This window comes from Podarcis tiliguerta (genome assembly GCF_965153285.1).
Source record: "Podarcis tiliguerta genome assembly, chromosome: 2".
Classification (NCBI taxonomy): domain Eukaryota; kingdom Metazoa; phylum Chordata; class Lepidosauria; order Squamata; family Lacertidae; genus Podarcis; species Podarcis tiliguerta.
Genome location: NC_139535.1, coordinates 29,645,333 through 29,664,938, shown reverse-complemented (window position 1 = coordinate 29,664,938; position 19,606 = coordinate 29,645,333). Strand labels below are relative to the sequence as shown.

The 19,606-nt window shown below is 45.5% G+C and overlaps 2 long non-coding RNA genes across 2 annotated transcripts; both read right to left on the bottom strand.

The window, feature by feature from the left end:
- Positions 1-8,476: 8,476 nt before the first annotated feature.
- On the bottom strand, positions 8,477-16,817 carry LOC310671187. The gene is made up of 3 exons (XR_014507875.1): positions 16,586-16,817; positions 11,921-12,071; positions 8,477-9,731 (listed from the first exon to the last, which is right to left on the bottom strand). It is a non-coding gene; the product is annotated as an uncharacterized lncRNA (long non-coding RNA).
- Positions 16,818-18,524: 1,707 nt separating this feature from the next.
- Positions 18,525-19,199, bottom strand: LOC310671215. Its single transcript, XR_014507903.1, has 2 exons — positions 18,898-19,199; positions 18,525-18,637 (listed from the first exon to the last, which is right to left on the bottom strand). It is a non-coding gene; the product is annotated as an uncharacterized lncRNA (long non-coding RNA).
- Between the last annotated feature and the right edge of the window lie 407 nt (positions 19,200-19,606).

Below are 19,606 nucleotides of genomic sequence, written 5' to 3'. Positions count from 1 at the left end.
CCCTTCCCACTGCAAATAGCCACTTTGAAAGAAAGATTTTCATCTGGACCACAGGCAGGGAGGAAAAGGTTAAGCTCTTTCTCTTTGGCTGCGGTGCAATTATCAGCACCCTCCAGCAGCTGCTACTTGCATTTTAGTAAATGTGGATGCTGAATGCACATTGCCCTCAATCCCTTAGCCTTTATGGTACACCCCCAGCCTGCTTCCTCCACTTTCCTGCAGCCGACTGTTTGGTGTGCTTGCCGGAGTCTCCTTGGAGCTCATTCCTTGGTGTGCTCACTCCCAGCTCTGTGATTGCGGCTTTAGTTTAGCGGCAGAGCACGCAGTTTGCATACAAAAGGTTCCAGGTTCAATGCCTGGGAAAGACTCCTGTCTGAAGCCCTAGAGAGGTCCTGCCCGTCCGTGGGTAGGCAATTTTGAACTAATTGGACCACTGTTGTGATCCGGCATGAGGCAGCTCTTTGTGTACCTGTTGTATGGATTGGTCTGCAGGAGGTGGCTGGCTGGACAGATTAACCTGCTTTGCAGCAGAGTTCTGGCCTTGGTGGCCTTATGCTTCTTTCCCTTTCTGTTGTTTTATTTATCTATCTGAAGCATGTTTACCGTGCTCTTCAGCCTAAGTGGTGCACAAATGTCACGAAAAGACAGGCCCAGCCCTCAGGCCTTCAGTTTAAAAGTCATGACACAAAAGGGAAATGGAGGGAGGGAGGGCAAGCAAACTATTTCTCATTTCCAGAGTTATTGTAATAAGCAGCCAGCATGGAAAGATTTCCAGAAGAGGATAAGTCAAAAGTTGCTGGTCTTTCAGCAGAACAGATGGAGAGACCTTTGGTGGTTTGGCTCCTTGGAAGAAAGGGAGGATATAAATCTAATAAGTAAGTGAAATTAAATTTGCAAGTTGGCCATGCAGACCACACAGTCTATATATGCACTGTAGTGTAGATTTCTGGGGATATATGTGAAGACCCAGCATTTCCACACAACTGTGCAGAAAAGTTTAGAAGTACATTAACAGCATTGCTGAACCTTCTCAGAATCTATGTGCGGGTTTGCCTTTAGCGATACAACAAGGCAGCAATTTTACTTATTTATTGCATTCGCATAGGTGGCTGCACTTAATTATTCCCTTTCTGTTAATGAAAAGAACATGCAAGGTGGCATTATTTATCAGCTATTTCTGTGACACTTTTACTGTGCAGAGTACTTTACAGCCCTTATTCGCAGAGCATCATGCTGCAACGAGATGAATTAAAAAAGATTTATAAGCATAATGCTGCCTGTGCTGCAATAATGATAATCTAGGAAGCCAGGGAGATGGAACAGTGAAAGGAGGATGCCATTTGAGCAAAGAAACAGCACGAAATGGGGGGGAACAAAAGGAATGCGGAATCCATCCTCATCTGTGTAAACGCAGGGATCTGGAATAACCTGAGCGCACTCACGAGACTCCCGTAGAGAGCAGAGGTGGCAGGATTCGTCCTGCAGGGATATATCGGGGGAAATAGTTTACAGATAGCAGCTGTGATTTCATTTAATGAGCAGCTCCTCCTCCTCCAATGAACTAATGAATAGATGGGATCTATGTGTAATCTTTTCTTACTGTGTCAACCCTGATTATCCCTGGTGAGACACCGCAGCTCAGCCCCAATTGTCAATCAACCCCCCACCCCCACCCCCATATTACTGTTGCCAACTCTATTATGCGGGGCGCAGAGTGAGGCACTGCTAGAAACAGGCACCTGCTATATAGCTTCTTGGGCGAGCTCGGGAAAGCAAATCAGTAAGGATCTGTTCCATATGCGGCGGCTGAGAGTGACAGCACATCCACCGCTTCTCCTCCCCAGCTGAGCCACCTCACAATTACCTCACGCGACCCTGTCAGTTTCCTGCTCTGCTGAGATGCAACAAGGTTATTAAGCAAATATGATTAATGAAGGGGGATAAAAATAAAATAAAAAACTCTGGCGTGCTAGAAATTAGGTTTCAAGGCCAGCAGGGAACTAGAGAAATTCTCTACGTGTACCTTTGGAAGTTGTGGCAGGCGTCTGCGGTGAACAGGGTTTGTATATGCCACCCGAGGGGTCAAAATAATTCCAGGCGCTCTTGCTCAGAAGAAGAAAAAACACCCCCCACACAGTAGGATGGATCTGTCCCATTAAAATATGATCGCGTTATTAATACAGCCTTTGAAAAATGGAAATAAGTGAACGCAACTGCTACTGAATGTATTCTTGCGGTAATTTCAGAGTAACCTGGTTCACAATCCCCCCCCTTATCCACATGCAGCGTTCCAGTGACTTACTTCGATTTGCTCTGTTTTAATAGCATTCCGTATGCAAATGGGGGCTATTCCAGTAGAAGCGAAAATGATCTGGCTACCTCATACTTCATTTTGCTGTTTATGTGTCATTTTGCTGTTTATTTCTAGGTTTATGTGTCTTTATTTTCAGGTCCGTTCAGGTTTATTAATAGTCCACAGACCTGCATGTTCCAAAACAATTCTTTTTATTCCATACAGTGGAAACATAAGAATACAGAAAGGCTCACTGTAACAATGTGTTCTTCACTGATTTAAAAATGCTGATTAAAAAACCCAGCACCCGTTAGCAATTCTGTGAAAGTTGCTTACAGATGTTACAGAGGTGAGAATACGAAGTTTGCAAGTCAATGACCAGGAAGGCTATCACATACTATTCTGGAGAACTTCCTAGAAAGGACAAATAAGTCTAGTTCCTTTGTCTCTATGAAAATTGCACAATAGAAACAAGTGTAGCATCGTTTTCCACTACCAAAAGTGGAAACCAAAAGTGATTCACATATGGGTCACATCCACAATGTGTATGTAAAGCATTTAAATATAAAGCATGTCATGGCTTCCCACAAATAGTCCTGGGAATTGTGGTTTGTTAAGGGTGCTAAGAGTTCTTAGGAGACCCCTCACAGAGCTGTGATTTCCAGCACCCTTAACAAAGGACGGTTCTCAGGACTCTTTGGGGGAAACTCATGGCCGCTAAAGTGGCATAAGAGTGCCTTAAATATATGGAATGGCATTAAATTTTTCCTTCCACCAATAGTGAGGTGCAGAGAAACAGCTGCTTCAAGGGGTGGAAATCCTTCTGAGGGGCCCCCGCTTGCTCATGGAAGCAGTGCTGGAATCAGCACCAATTTCCACCAAGATCTTGCAGCAGAGGCAGTGCAGCAGAGTGGAGTGGCACTTCCAGCCCCATGCTGCCCCTTGCAAGGGTGTTGCCTTTGCTGAATCTCCCCCTTCCCAACTCGCGGCAAGGCTTCTGGCAAAAATGGGTGGAATTTGCAGGCACTGGGCCCCCTGCAGAGTGGGTTAAGCCTGCCAGATTGGAGACAAATAGGTCCAGAGGCTCTTATGGGGAAAGTAAGAAGGATTCACTCTCATCCCTAATCCATATTAGGCCAATACCTTTATTAGGCCAACTCAAACTCCAAAAAGTCCATATTCGTATCATATTTCAAGAAGGAGAAGAGAGTGGGAATATGTCGCTTTCTTACCTTAAAACAATTTAGAGGTGGACAACTAGTGTGTATTCTTTCTTGTATTTTTTTAAAAATACACGAGCCAGTTTAGCTTCTCAGCACTTGTTTGCGTTGGGAGGGCATGTCCTTCAACAGGCATTACAAGGCATTCCTGTCCTGGATGTTGCCTGCAGAGTGCTGAAGAGCTCAGGTGGGGTGGAGTTTGAAGCACAGCAGTAGATACTTTAAAAAAATCAAAAATCAAAGGAAGCTTTTTTTGGAGTGTGTGTGTGTGTGTGTAATCCTTCACTGTTCTGCTTTAAGAATAACAAAACCACCCTAACTCTTGTGTGTTCCTCAGTCATCATTTAAAGAGCCTCACTTCTTGTTTTTGATTTTTTGTTTTTTAAAAAACACATGAACCCAGATACAGGCGGAAAAACACAGGGCTCCAGTGGACAGAAATGAAGACATGGCAGGAAAGACGCAAGACGTCGTGAGAGTCCTGATCTGATTTGAGGTGCTTAGCTGCCTTCACATCTCGACTCAAAGAGGGATAAAATCACCATCCTTTTTGATAGGCAGTAAAAGTTTGGAACAGGAGTAGATGGAGTAAGAGGCTCCAGGAGCTGGCACAAGGATTGAGCTCAGTATGTAGAAGAGAGAAAGGAGTTAGATAAGGGGAAGAACAAAGAGTCCCAGAAGGAGAGAGAGAGAGAGAGAGGGAGAGAGAGAGAGAGAGATTGTTGACAGCGGCAGCATCTCAGGCGGCAGACGCAATATGGACATTGAGAATCAAGTAGGAGTCTTGGCAAAAGTAACCAGAAGCTTTGCTGAGAGCACTTTTAGTAAAAGGGAACCAGCAATTGATAGTTTGTGGTGAACAGGGAAAGACAAAGACAAAAAGAAGGAGCAAGGGGCATAGAATACAGGTGAGAAGGCAAGAAATGAGGAGAAGGGCAACTTAAGCCATTTAAAAGCACAAATTAAGTACTGATCACTTTGGTGCAACCCATACATAGGATTCTACTGGTTTTCAATAGGTCTTGGGCAACCGGGCACTTCTGAAATTGAGTCCTTGAACACAAAGGTACACACTGACCCCAAATCGAACAAACCTTCTTGGCCATAGCAACTCAACAGTTCAGCTGAAATGGCACTGATTTGTGGACTTAACCCTACTGCCCCCTGTATGGGCTTGGAGCCAGTATCTGCAGAACAATGATACAAACACTAGGCTGCTATTCTGCATGTCAGTAAAGGGCGATTGCTGACAATTTCTGCAAAGTGTAGAAGTTTAAAAGCTAGGTGTGTTTGTGGGAGAGAGAGAGATTTTCTAGCTACATTCAGAGGGTGCCTTTCCTCAGCCCAGAGGCTCCAGCTTCATCCTTGCCTTCTCCTAATGTAGTTCTGAATCTGCTCCAGCTGGGAGGGGGGGGGGGAAGTGTCTGTACAGCAGATCTGAGAACACATTGCACCCATTTGGGAGAGGGTGGGGTGCTTAGGAGTCAGCCTGTCTGACTCTTCTAGCCCTGAGAACGAACATAAAGGATTTTCATGGTTTGGGAAGAGACGACCACGACGCACTTCCTCACAAGAAAGGGGTTGGTGGTGGGGACACATGGCCGATGAATTTGTCACATGGATCATTATTCATAGTTCGTTTTTAGAGAATCTTTAAGGAAATAGCTTTTTATCATTTTCATTTCAATAGCGCTCTCACAAGAGCTCAGGAAAGATTGATTTGGACATGCCTGCCTGTTTAAGGGCAATAAATTTCATCCCTGCAGATTGAGCAGACTTCCTTAGCATTTATTTTTACAGGAATAAAGAGCGTGGGCTGTGGGGAGAATATTGCGCAGCTCATTGCCTTGTAGTGTGGCTTGGGGTGCAAAGCACCAGACACTCTACTGCTGACGCAGAAAGCCTCCGTGATGTTTTTTCCCCCCAAGGGGGCAGAGTTTCTCACACAAGACCTATTTAAATGAAGGAGGGCTGCGCGGCATTAGCACTTGGTGGGTTGCCGGTGGTAATCTTAACAGAGTGCCATTTGCGTCCAAACTGAAATTACACACAGGCAGATGAGCAGACACATGGCTTCATCCAGGCCAGCAGAGGCTGTTCATGGTCTCACACAGGAGCCTTTCTCAGGCTTTTGAAGTGAAGGGTACTGGGGACCGGACCCGGAACCTGAATGCAAGCTAAGGACTCTCTCCTTTCTGCATCCCATAATCAGTGGTGTAGCATGGGTTGCCAGCACCCAGAGCCACGCGGAAGGGTTGGGTGGGAGGGAGGGAGGGAAAGAGAGTACGCATGTGCATTCAACTGCCTAACATCACCCAGGAGATAGCAGCTGCAGAGATAAGAAAAGAAGAGTTGTCCCATTGTCTGGAGCGGTCACTTCTTGGTTTGCACGGAGAAGCCGTTTTCAACAAAGCCCAGTGACGGAAGTGCGCATCTGTATTGAGACAGAACCTGCTCCTCACAAATTTGTGCCTGGGGCAACCACCCTTGTGCTCCCCCTACGCTACACCACTGCCCATAATCACAAGGGCCAAACTAGGCTAGCCATCATCGGCTCTCTTGACATGTCGCCTTTCCCCCCTTAAAAGCACCCATAAGCTGGCCCTCCACACACATGCGCCTCTGGATCAGGGCTATGGAAGAAGGGCTTAATTCTTTCTCTTGACTCCAAGTCCCACCCCATAAAGCTGCTCTTCAAACCACACCATCACAGGAACAAGGGTTTGCAGCCACTGACTGGTGGTGCCTGCAAATCCCACTCCCTTTGCCAGGGTGGTTTGAAATCAAACTACATAGGCAAAGGCACAGGGGGGTTTTAAGGACCCTTGACTGGCCTACAAACTTCTGGCACGGAGCTGTGTCTTCACCTGCAGGTGGGTGTGGCTTAAGGAAAACTGCCACGTTGGCCAAATTAGGACAGTCATAAATTACGCCTGCAGGCTGGTGGTTCCTCAACACTGCATTACACTGAGGCATTGTGGGAAATGTAAAACGCTGGGTGGCTTGTAACCACCGGCTACAAATCACAGCATGGTGCCATTCTCTGCCATTGTGAATATTAGGAAGATTGCTGTTCCCAATCCATCCTGCAGACATTCAGGGGGGGCTCACAAGATGGTATGGGCCCCCTCCAACCTAACTGGACCATGTTCTCCTTTCTTGCTCTGTCTACTCTGCATAAGCTAGCCTTCTTGCATTCCCTTGTTTTTTATACATTTTGCACACTTAGGGCACTTTTGGGCAGCCACAATTAAAAAGGACCACATTATCTAAAATAATAAACTAACTTGTTCATTAAAAAAAACCAACCAGTGTCAAAAGCTTTATATAAATCAAGCAGGGAGTTGGACTTGATTACCTTTGGGATCCCTTCCAGTTCTACAACTCTATGATTCTATGAAGAACCGGTCGGATGCAGAGAGGCCATGCTGGAGGGGAGGGATGGAAATTCTAGTCTAAGACCAAGTTGAGGAAGTCCGTAGTGCTCTGATGGCAGAGGTGAGTGGAGAGGTGGGAGTTCTTTGCCTGGAGTAGATAACAAAAGAACCCTCGAGGAAGAGGACATAAGTGAAAAGTTACAGAAGGGCCTGGGACTTCAGGTGCATTAAAACAGAGAAGTAGCATCTTTCCCATCACCTTTGAGCCACCACCTGCTTTTGTCTAACAACAATCTCCATTAATTGGGTAGTTAATCTAATTATCTAATTAGGCAGAATTGCTATTAGCAATTAAGGCTCAGCACTGTGCCTGAGCGCGGACGGCACCTTCCCTTCTGGGCCTTCAGAGGAGAAACAAGGCAGCGATACAACCCCATTCTTCTTCATTACTTTTTTGGATTTGTAAATGGAAACACCTGTAAACTGCACATGCATCCATGCAGTCTGCTTGAATGAAGTGGAAGCAGCCAATAGCGAACAGGGAAGAGTTTTCATTCAGAAGATCAACAGATCAACTGGAAATCTGCTGTCTATTAGCATCCTATGAATGGAAGCTTTCGTCCACCCTAGCTGCTTCCCAACACAGCCAGGGGAAGTGGGCTCTTAGCGGTGCACTGCAGCCTTTGCACAATGCGCCTAGTGCTGTATCAAAACCTGACTGAAAAGCACAAACCAATTGAAAACAGTGATGACCTGAGAGTTTTGTTGGACCTTGGCTGAGAGCCAGGGTGGCTGGCTGGAGTCCTGGGTGCATGGATTGCGTACTGTAAAAAAAAGAAGAAAGAAAAAAAAGCCACACAAACCCCTCTGGTCGTCAGGAAAGACCTCAGAAGACACACTATTATCCTAGACAAATTTCAAAGGCAACTGGAGATATGACAGGCTTTTGTTGGAAGGAAGATCCAAAGCCCAGGCAGAGCCCATGGAGAGACCTTCTCCCTGATCCCAACTAAGGCTGTTTCTAGGGGAGGTTAGGACACACAGGGGGCCTCTGAAGATGATCACAATAGATAGGTAGCCTTAACGAGAAATGGCAGTCCTTCCCAGGCCAGAGGTTCCCTGCCACTCAATTACAAGAGCAGCTTTTCTCTCCTAAATTGGATTCTCCAAGTTCTAACAGAATGTATCTTTACTGTTCCCACATGTGCTTAGATTAAGGTTTGGGGTTAAAACAAGGATGGGTTTCAAATGTAAATGCCCAAGCGCATAGAACAGTGAGAGAACCACGCTGAATGTCACCTTCCATGTCACAGTTTATGACATGTAAATGCTCCTGCAAGGCACTCTCGTTATCTGACATATCTTATTGGGAAGCTTATTAGGTGCAATTAAGCCTAAGTCAGACATATGCACTGTCAGGCCAGAGCCACTTTGGGAGCCCGGCAGCATCAATGTTTTAGAGAGCAGAGCTGCTGAAACTCTTAATTAGCCAGCCCATAAGACGAATCTAACCTTTCTCTAATTCCTGAATTTATAGCGAGGCCTGACTGGGCCCAACTTGTAATTAAAAATGAGTTTATGAAGTTAACTTTGGTGGCTCCAAGTAGATCCTGAAACTTTGCAAACAAAGCAGATTTGGGGCCTCTGGCAAGTGTGTGACGGAGGCAGAGGGGCCGGAGACTGACCCAGGAGAAGGGGCCAATGATTTATGGGGTTTGGGGCCACCTGCAAGGCAGGAGTCAGGGAAGGGGAAGGGTCTGAGTAGTCATCTGTGGGAGCACAGAATGTGTCGGAGGCAGAGGAAGAAGCTGTTCAGTCAATTGGTTGAATTCCCGCCGTCCCCTGCCCTGTTGCGTCCTCGAACCAGGAAGGACCTGAAGAGGGAAGCGAAGTGACAACTTCCATACAGGAGAAGTCTCAGGTTGTGTATGCACATAACATCAGGTGAGGGTACATAAGCCTGGAGGCGGGGGGGGGGGGCGCAGGGTGACGGCTGGCCCCACTGTTGCTTCAACTGCTCTGCCAGGCACAAACCTGGAAAAGTTAATGCCTTCTCCATAGAAGCTAGAAGCATGTGTATCCGGTGCATCTCAGGAGCTGCTGTAAATGCGTGCTTTTGTCAATAAAAAATTAACTATCAGCTGTTTGCCTTACTTGGCTGGGTGTGCACAGGGCAGCAGACATGGCGATGCCCAGGCACAGAACGATGCACAATGTGGTGATGCAAAGGACAGGTGGGAGGGATGAAGGTGAAGATGCAATGGCGGAAAAGAGATTATAGAATTGTAGGGTTGGATGGGACCCAAAGGGTCATCCAGCCCAACCACCACAGCGAAAGAATCCCTGACAGATGGTCGTCCAGCTTCTCTTTTTAAAAGAACAGTTTTGAAGCAGAAAAACCTGAGTTTGCCATTCATTCTCTTCACACTGTACTACAGAAGCTCTTGGGTCGTAGTGCTAACCACCGGAAGCATAACACTTCATCTTTTAAAAACATGTGTCTGGAATAGGTGGCTGATAAGAGAACACGCCAGCGGAAATTTCTGACTGGCCGACGATCTTTGTAGCTTGTGGACTTTTGAGGAAATCATGCTTTGCTCCTTGGAGCAATGAACACAGCCCTTAGGTTGTAACTGTGCCAAAGGTTTTCGTTTGCTTACACTTGCCCGCTGTTCCTTGTTATCCACGCACAGCATGCCTTGTGAGCTTTAAAGTCTGTAACTTTGCTTACAGTATATACATATTTTCCTCTGTCCTGATTACCGTGCCGTTTCTTCAGATGGGAAGGTGACTGGGCTTAATCAACTCCAGAACCCAGAACTGCAGTATAATGCTATTGTCCTAGGGAGAAAAAGAAGAAGACATACGAATGGGCTTGGAAGTTAAGGGGGGTGCTGGAGAAATTGGCACCTTGGCCATAACTTGAGCAGGCCCTTAGCCTACAGTGGGCCCAGGAGCGATGTAAAAGCCTTTCTTTTTCTTCTCCTGGCTTGCTTGACAACGCTTCATATATATATATATATATATATATATATATATATATATATATATATGCAGTATTATGCTGCAAAAATATTTTTGCAGTATTATATTTGGGCTTTGTCTATGTTCTCATCTTAAATCTCATATTAAGGTGTTTATTACCCTGTTGTGAATATTCCTGTCTGGCTGAAACTTGGCAAGCGCCTGCAAGCTTGGCACTGCACTTGTTAATACGAAAATTCAGTTAGACAAGCTGGAAAGGGATCTAGGAAGCGTGTGCCAAATCTTCAACTTCTGCAGCTTCTTTGGTCAACTATGGAAAATAGGAGAAGAGGGATATTTCCCTGTGAGGAATGGGAAATAGCAGCAGGAGACATAAAAGAGGAGGGGTTGGAAATTAATAAAGCCAAACCTTGTTTCAGTTAAGCTGTGTGTATATGTGCTTTAAAGCATATCTCGAGCAAGGACATTCTAACCAAGTACTATTGGTATCAGTCTTGACCTGTAATAATACCCCCTGCCCCCCCCCCAGCACAAGTTTTGCCAGACTTTTTAACACCTTGCATTTAGTCATTGTTGAATTTCCTTTGAAACGGGTAGCGATCTTCCTTTGCCAGGGGTGAACAGGAACCTACAACCTCCCACATCATACCTATTCCAGTCACTCGTGATGTACAGACAGAAGGCTGCTTTGCTGGAACTGGATCACTGCTAGCTGGTACATTAAAGGGGGGGAATGCAGATGGAGTGATCTTTGGCTGTGGGAGATGCATCTTGGAAGGCTAGCTGTGATCCAATGAGTCTTGCTGATTTCCATGGGTTAAACTAATCATTACAGTGTCAGTCATGCATCTGGCTGGCCAGTTATAAACAGAATGGCCAGTCACGCATTGCCAAAAAAGAGAATTTGCATCACCAAAAAGAAAGAGGATGAGTTGACACCAATTTGCATACAATATGTGCAAATTTAGAAACCATTGCTGCAGTTTAAATAGAAATACAAGATATAGATCGCCGTAATAGAAAAGACACCAAATGAGTTGTGTGCTTGCTCAGTCTGGCGGTGGAGTGTTGCTAACAGCTGCTGGGCACTTCAAGACTCCTTTTTTTTAGTGTGCCTGATTTTCAAACAGGACTTGATTATTATCAATCATCAATCAATCAATCCTTAAGCAGAAGAAACCTTCAAAATGGAAAGCTGTCCTCTAAAGTAGGACATACAGCCACCCTAATTATAAAAGCGGTGAGTAGATCTGACTTCAGTATCTAAAGGCAGCACATTTAGAGGATATACCCGGCCACTATTTTGTTTTGCTGGAGGACAATTTAGCAACTGCTGTCTGAGGCATGGCCCACACCAGGGGTCAGCAACCTAAGGCCCATGGGCTGGAAGTGGCCCGCAGAGGTCGTTTGACCGGCCCACGAGCCACCCCTAAACTGAGCTGCCCGCTCACGCGCTGTGCTAAACCAGCGCAGCGCGGTGCAGGGACTCGCTTCTGCGGTGCCGAAAATTGCATCTGTGCAGACACAGAAAATCTCATCTGCGCATGCGCAGACGCCGAAAATTGCGGGTGTGAGCTTTCATGCGCACACACAATGTGGCCCACAGAGGGATCTCAGTGGAACTCATCTGCCCCAGGCAAGAGAAACCTTGCTGACCCCTGGCCCACACCAATAAGATGAAGCAGAATACCAGGGGGTTCATCCTGCAAGCAGCTGCTGAAAGCATTTGCTGAAATTTAGAACTGCATGTTTGGGCACAGCTACTGACATTTCAAAACCGTTTTAGGAGAGTGCTTCGGCAAGGAGCACTTTACATTGTGAGTAACATCAAAGTTTCATTGAGAGAGCTGAGCAACGAGCCTCTGCGATTGTGTTCCTGTCTTGTTTTCAGCCGGCTGAACTGTGAGGTGGAGTCCCACAAGGCTCTACCTCGCTCCCCTTTAGTACTGTACTTTATCCAACATTTATTCTGTTTTAGCATTTTTGCTCCCAGGTATCATTGCTATGGAGATATTTCTCAGACCCATTTATCATTTCCCACTTACCCAGTTGCAGCAATCTATATGCTGTCTTGGTGTCGATCTACACTGAGAGCTTGACTGTCCTACAAATTGTTCAGAGCTCAAAGGCCAAGGTAGTTTTTCTTGGTTGCCGGCATCTGCTGGGAGAGGGAGGAGTCAGAGCTCTTTGTTGTTTCTGTGGATAATAATCAATAAGACCCATTAGTGAGACAACTACATACATCACTAAACTTTGACCTATGATCCCCAGAGCAGTCCCAAGGTACCTATTCATATACTGGCGACATCCAGCCTGCACTATTGCAAATCCAGTAAAAAAGAGATCACAAATTTGCATTACTGTGCCTTTAGCATCCACAGAACAGCACAGTCCAAAGTGTATGTGCTTGTATGCTTCTGAGTGCAAAAGATTCATATTTTAACTTATGGAAGTATAACTTAGGCTAAGTCTAAAAACAAGCCATAAAACGTCAGAATTGCCTTGTTGGGTCAGATCAAGGGTCACCTCGTCGGATATTCTATTTCCAGCAATGGCTAGTTAGACGCCTCTGAAGCCCCCAGGCCAAATTATGATGGCAATGGCTTGCTTCTTACTCGTCTTCAACATCTGGCATAGAGGTATACTGCCTCCGAACAAGGAGTTCTTCTGTCAAATAGCCATCAAAAGACCACGTTCCCATAAACTTGTCTACAGCATTCCTTGCAACATAATCCTGTCCTCGGATTACTCCCTGCTGTTCAACACCTGCATTAAGATGCCAAATGATGTCATCCAGACTCTTGGGATGAGATGTCATAAGTAAGCTGATGGTCTCCAGTATGCTAATGAAATAGACACAATGAGAGGTTCCTTTGGGTGTGGCAAGGTGAGAGCAGTAAAGCAAATCTTCCAGTCAAAAGATTAAATGTGCACAGGAGGCTGTTGAACAACGTGGAAAAAATGAGCTCATTGAAGCTCTGTTTAATCAGCTGGCTTTATCAATTGTCAAAAACACTTTGCAACGACCCTGTTAATTATAGTTTGTTCACTGCTTCTGCATTTAAATGGGGGCTATGGCACACTGTGATTCTGTAAGAGTTCCTTTGGAGCATGACTCCTTCAAAGGGCACTGCCTCCAAGCACACTTACAATTCTGTGAATGGAGAACTGCACCACATGCCCATATTACTGATAAAAAACACTTGGGGTGGAGGCGAGTGCTGGTTGGCTTCGGTCCTGTGACACATACTAAGAATGCACTGCCGGGTGGAGTGAAATTGCTTCTACACAATGAGTTGGACATTTAGAAGAAGCAATTAAAACTACTGTTCTAGAAGGTAGTTTATGAAGGTAGTGCATCCTGAAGAATACCAAGTTTAGCAGCATACATTGGCTTAACTTTAAATTCAAGTTGAAGTGGTTTTATTTGAAATGTGTTCCATAATTGCTTATACTTCTATTATTAATACTATTAACAGTGATTGCTATTAATAATGGCAAAACTTCCCACTTGAATCATGAACCATTATTTGCTGGCAAAAAACAAATAAATCATCACTATAATGTCAGGTTTTGCATTTTAAGGCCTACAGCTGTCAGGAAACGGGCCATTACTCATCAAAATACAAAAATAAATATAGGCTATTTAAAGTTGCTTAGAAATTTTAGGCTGGCCTCAGATAACAGGATAGTGGACATTTTTTTCATAATTTATCTTCCATTATTAATCGTAGCTACCATTTTAAACAATGGTAGTTGAACCCTAAGGCCCCCACCCCCTGACTAAATGTCATGCTTATCATGTTTTCTAATCATTAAAAAAGTTTTCCTTAAACCCATGACTGTTGGATATCTGCCTAGGCTACATGTAGCTGTGTGTGGCGAACCTTGGCTGCCAGGTTTCTACTAGAACGGTATGAAGGCATGAGCTAGCGATGCCTAATTTTACCTGTCTGATGTTTTCCCTGAACGTCTGACAATAACTCCGAGCCATCTTTCCTTAGCTTTGCCTCAGAATTGTGTGCTATGGTTTCTGGGAAACCTTTAATATATCTTGCTTTGGAGATAGCAATATGTATCAAGGAACAGTCTGTCACATTATTCTCTTCCCACCCCCCAACAAATGAAAATGATTTGAAGCAATCCAGCATATGTGGGGGGTTGTTCTGACTCTGAGGGGGCCACAGGATTTGACAGAAGCTATGCCAGCAGAGTGAGATACACACAGATGTCACAACAGAAAACCCCATGGGGTGTAATTGTGGACAACAGGATGTGGTATGAGGAGGAGAGTGCAGGTTGTACACTAGGCCACTCCGGACCACAGTCACACTTCTGTTGAGAACACAATTTTATACCAGCCCCGGACTGAGCTGAAGAAATTCCCTTCCACTGATTTCAATTGGGAGGGGGCGGAACTTAAAAACAGTTGATAACTGTCCTGTCCATGCTGCCATGACAGAGCATAAACATAGCTGCCAATTTTTCCCTTTTCTTGTGAGGAATCCGATTTGGAAAAAGGAATTTCCCTTAAATTTTTTTGACAGCTATGGCATAAAATATGGTGCAATGCAGCACCCAATCATTCACAGGACACCATTACCATTATATAAAGCCCACACAGAGAGACTGTGACTCAGATAACAGGGCGTGTGATAAACACTCTCTGTCCCTGCTCCCTCACTTTTGAAATCCCAAGGGAGAACAGAATTAAGTAGAAAGGCTATTTTTTGCAAAGTGCTCCACCTCCAACAACACACAGGAAAAGCTTGCTAACACTTCTCCTAGAACCCTAAGAGGTACTTTGCCTTGGGATTCCAGGCAAAAACCCACAACAACCCCCACTCCCTTCTTACAACCGGGGCTGCCAGGACAGACAACCCCATGCAGATAAACAAGGTAAGGGGGGACGGGGACAACACATGCTGTAATGGATAACTGCTGAAACTGTCTTTGCTATATGTTAATATTCTTCCTTGTCTGAATTGTATTGCACGTAGGGCCTAGATGTTGCTCAGGCCTTACAAAAACAAGAGGGCTTCCTCTGAGTGGCTGGCTGGAATGGCGCTGGGATCATGGGCTCCTCCAGCGCTAGGACTCCTGAAGAAGAAGGGATGTCAAGGCTGGCTCTGAGGGCAAATCCTTCTCCAAGTCCAATATGTCATCTGAATCCACAGCCTTTTCCCCTGAGGATGGGGAGTCAGAGCCCAGGGCCATGGCAAGTAGTGTGCCTTCACTGGTGGAGGCTGGTTCATTAGGCTGGGTGGGGCACTGAAGTTGGTGAACTTCAGTCTGTCCTGAGCTGGCTTCCAGCAGCCTGCGTGAAGAAGAAGAGTTTGGATTTTATATCCTGCTTTATTACTACCCAAAGGAGTCTCAAAGCAGCTAACATTCTCCTTTCCCTTCCTCACAACAAACACTCTGTGAGGTGAGTGAGGCTGAGAGACTTCAGAAAAGCATGACTAGCCCAAGGTCACCCAGCGGCTGCATGAGGAGGAGCGGAGACGTGAACCTGGTTCACGAGATTACCGTATTTTTCGCACCATAGGGTGCACCGCCCCATAGGACGCACCTAGGTTTTTTTTGGGGGGGGATAAAGAAAAAAAATTATTTCCCCCCCAGGCACGGGGCTGGCACAGGGGAAGCCCGAGCTTCTCCCGACCCCAGCCCCCAGAACAGCCTGCTATCCGCAAGCCTAGGGAGCCGCGCCGGTCTCCCCAGGCTTGTGGAGAGCTGCGCGAAGCCCGGGTGCGCTCTTCAGCGCGCCCCAGGCTTCAGAATACAGGCAGCTCTGCACAACCTTTGGGAGCCCGGTGCGGCTTTGTGCCGGGCTCCCTAGAGTTGTGCAGAGCTGTAGGAAGCCTGGGAGTGCAGGCAGCTCTGCGCAACCTTTGGGAGCCCGGCGCAAAGTCGTGCCGGTCTCCCAAGGTTTGCGCAGAGCTGCCTGAAGCCTGGAGAGCGAGAGGGGTCGGTACTCACCGACCCCTCTCGCTCTCCAGGCTTCAGCGAAAGCCTGCATTCGCCCCATAGGATGCACACACATTTCCCCTTCATTTTTGGAGGGGAAAAAGTGTGTCCTATAGAGCGAAAAATACGGTAGTAGTCTACCTCTCTTAACCACTACACCACACTGGCTCTCTGCCTGCTTACTTACAACCAGTCCAGGGGCTGGGATCACTGTTTGTCAGCTTCCCCCTCCTTAGTCCTGATGTTTCCCTTAGAGAACTCAACAGGGAGGAGGATGGGGACAAAACTAGGATTAATTGGCTCTGCCTGTCATTGGTTCTGGCTTCACCCATTGTTCGTCTCCCTGCCTTCTGCCCTGCCAGTCTCAGTGAGCCTCATGGCCCTTCTTTAGCAAAAAGACCTTTTCATTTCTAGGTGGGCCTTGAACCTTTATCCCAGGAAAGCTTTCTCTGTGTGTATATATGTATGCGCATGCACGCGCACACACTTTGCAGAGCTCCTGCTCAGGGCAGGACGCGAGTCCTATGTCATGTGGGATGCTCTTCCTTCCCTTTGGCCGTTGTGTTCCAAAACAATGGCTGTGTGAGCAACATAAGGCAGGCCCGGCTCAAGGCATTTTGGCACCTGAGGTGAACCACCAAATGGTGTCCTCACCACCACACACCACCACCACCACTCCCTGGTTAGGGAAGAAGGGGTGAGTGAAGATCTACATCAGCAACCAGAGAGGAATAAAGATCTACATTTAGATCTGATGCCCCTGTGGACCTTGCTGCCTGAGGCAGTTGCATCACCAGGCCTCATGCATAGGCCGGCCCTGACATAAGGGGATTTTAGACCCCTGCCCCAATATGCTTGGGGACTAGCTGTAGCAGCGTTGCTGCTGGCAGTGCCACTAGAGCTAATGGGGTGCTGCCATGTGATCTTGTGTGGTGGTGATGTAGGAAGGTTGTCCCTCCTAGCAGTGAATTCGTTAGCTGCCTCTGTGGGTGGGTGGCATTTGAACCTTCTTGCCATTGCAGTTACAACAATTGCAGCAATGTTTCCGGGGCACTGGGGGAATGTCTACCTCCCCCCCCCCCCAGTTTTTGTATTTTATGTTTGTCCTCTTCCTATTCCAGCTGAGCTTGCATTAGATGTGGCAGTTCCACCAGCATAGCAGTGGCATAATCTCCGACCCCAGCGTAATGAAAACATAGGATTGCTCTACCTGTCATTGGGATTGCTTTACATATAGGAAAACTTAATGCAATTTATGTTCCTATATTCCACTTCCAAAATATTGGATTAGCCTCTACAAGTTCATGACTATAGTCACTTGTTTGTTTTCTACATGGAAGTTAATATAAAGCGATGTAAAACCATCTAAAAACACACATAGTTAAAAATGAAACACAGCAGAATTCCAGCAGAAATTCAGTGCAATGAATGCAGACGTAAAAGCAAAGATAGGGTTTTAGGTTGCAATCCTAATCCTATGCACAGTCACATGAGAGTAAATCCCATTGGACACATACATGTCTGAGTAGATATGTATAGGATTGTGCGGCTAGTTGCAATTAACCTTAGCTAGATCAGGGCTTTTAATATTTTTTGCTAATTAAAAAGCACAGTGATATTGATCTCCTATCTTCTAAAATTTCAGCAGCACATTATGTCATCTTAATAATGTTCCTATTTTCAGTCATTATTATCCACATTTTAGACATGGGTAGCCAAGGCTGTGAAATGCTTGCTAGGAACATAGGAAGCTACTTTATACTGAGTCAGACCACTGGTCTATCTAGCTCAGTATTGTCTAAACTGAATGGCAGCAGCTCTCCAGGGTTCCAGGCAGCTCAACCTGGAGATGCCAAGGATTGAATTTGAGACATTCAGTATTCATTCATTCATCCATTCATTTTATTGGTATGCTGCTTTTACATACACACCCACCCCTCATACTCAAAGCAGCGCACAACAAAGAAACAGGGATGCATTTCAAGCAGACATTTCAAAAACAGCTTCATAATAACATAGCAAAACAATAACATAGCAAAAAAGTGGTAACAAAGCTAAACAATAATAACAATGATTTCATAATAACAGAGCAGAACAGTAGCAAATATAACAACACACCAAAAAACCACATTCCAATACTGTAAGAAGATTACTTAAACAAGACGCAGCATCCAATAGCAAAAATAACAGCGGAGCATCACGCTTTCACCTTATATGCAAAGCAGATGTTCTACCACCAAAATACTTGGGCCCTTCTACAGTGTGAGACCAACCTATTAAGGAGATGACATGCCTGATATTTGCTTGCCTGAGGTTCCAATTTCCAGAGACTGCTTAGCAGCCGGCTCTCTTGCTTTTTTAATTTTTATTGCTGGATATGCAGGGTCAGTCTTTGAAGAAAGGATCACAATCATTAAGGAGGGCTCTGTGATGCAAGATCTGAACACCCGAAAGGTAGAAGCAGCATAATATCGAGGGAACGTCTTCAGCTCAGTGGCAGAGCTTGTATGCAGAAGGTCCCTGTTTTGGGATGGGAAGAGAATCGTTTCTCCTGGGTTGGAGACTGTACTGAGCTCAGCAGACCAACGGTCTGGCTCAGTATGAGGCAGCTTCCCACGTTCCTAATTGGTGTGATGCCCCTTCCCACTGCTATTTTTATGGAAGATTCCATTAATATTAAAAAAAAAAATTGTTACTCATTTTACAAAAGAAATCTCAGATTTAACACATTGATATTCCGAAATTAAACAAGATTCTTCTGAATCCTAGGACTTCCCTCCTCCCCTCCGTGGGTCCTTAGTACAGTGGTACCTCAGGTTACATACGCTTCAGGTTACATACGCTTCAGGTTACATATGCTTCAGGTTACAGACTCCGCTAACCCAGAAATAGTGCTTTAGGTTAAGAACCTTGCTTCAGGAGGAGAACAGAAATCATGCTCCAGCAGCGCGGCGGCAGCAGGAGGCCCCATTAGCTAAAGTGGTGCTTCAGGTTAAGAACAGTTTCAGGTTAAGTATGGACCTCCGGAACAAATTAAGTACTTAACCTGAGGTACCACTGTATATCTAAGTCAACTGCATATTATAATTTCTCTACATACAAAATTCTTCCCAAATATCCAAAGTCTCTGTAACACTGCAGGAGTTATTAAAAGCCTGCCAGAGGGCTCAAGTGATTACAGTGTTCCTTTCAATACATTTTGTATTTGTCCCATTCCCTACTGAAGTTTTGATCCTCCTGATTTCTGATTTTCCTGGTCAATCTCGCCATCTCTGCATAGTCTAATAGTTTCATCTGCCAGTCCGCTTCTGTCAGCATCTTCTCCTCTTTCCATCGCTGGGCAAGTAACATCTTTGCAGCTGTAGTCACGTACATGAATAGTCTTTTCATTTCCTTTGGTATGTCTGCTCCTAAAATTCCTAAAAGGAAAACTCCTAGTCTTTTGACAAATGTTATTTTAATTTTTTTTTAGTTCATTATATATCATTTTCCAGAATTCCTTAATCTTTGTATAATTCCACCACATATGGTAAAAAGTGCCCTCTTTTTCCTTTAATCCTATACGTTTTCGCTAACCTACTGGGTGTTAGATACCAGTGGTACGTCACCTTCATATAGTTTTCTTTCAGCATATGTTGTTGTTGTTTAGTCGTTTAGTCGTGTCCGACTCTTCGTGACCGCATGGACCAGAGCACGCCAGGCACTCCTGTCTTCCACTGCCTCCCACAGTTTGGTCAGACTCATGCTGGTAGCTTCGAGAACAC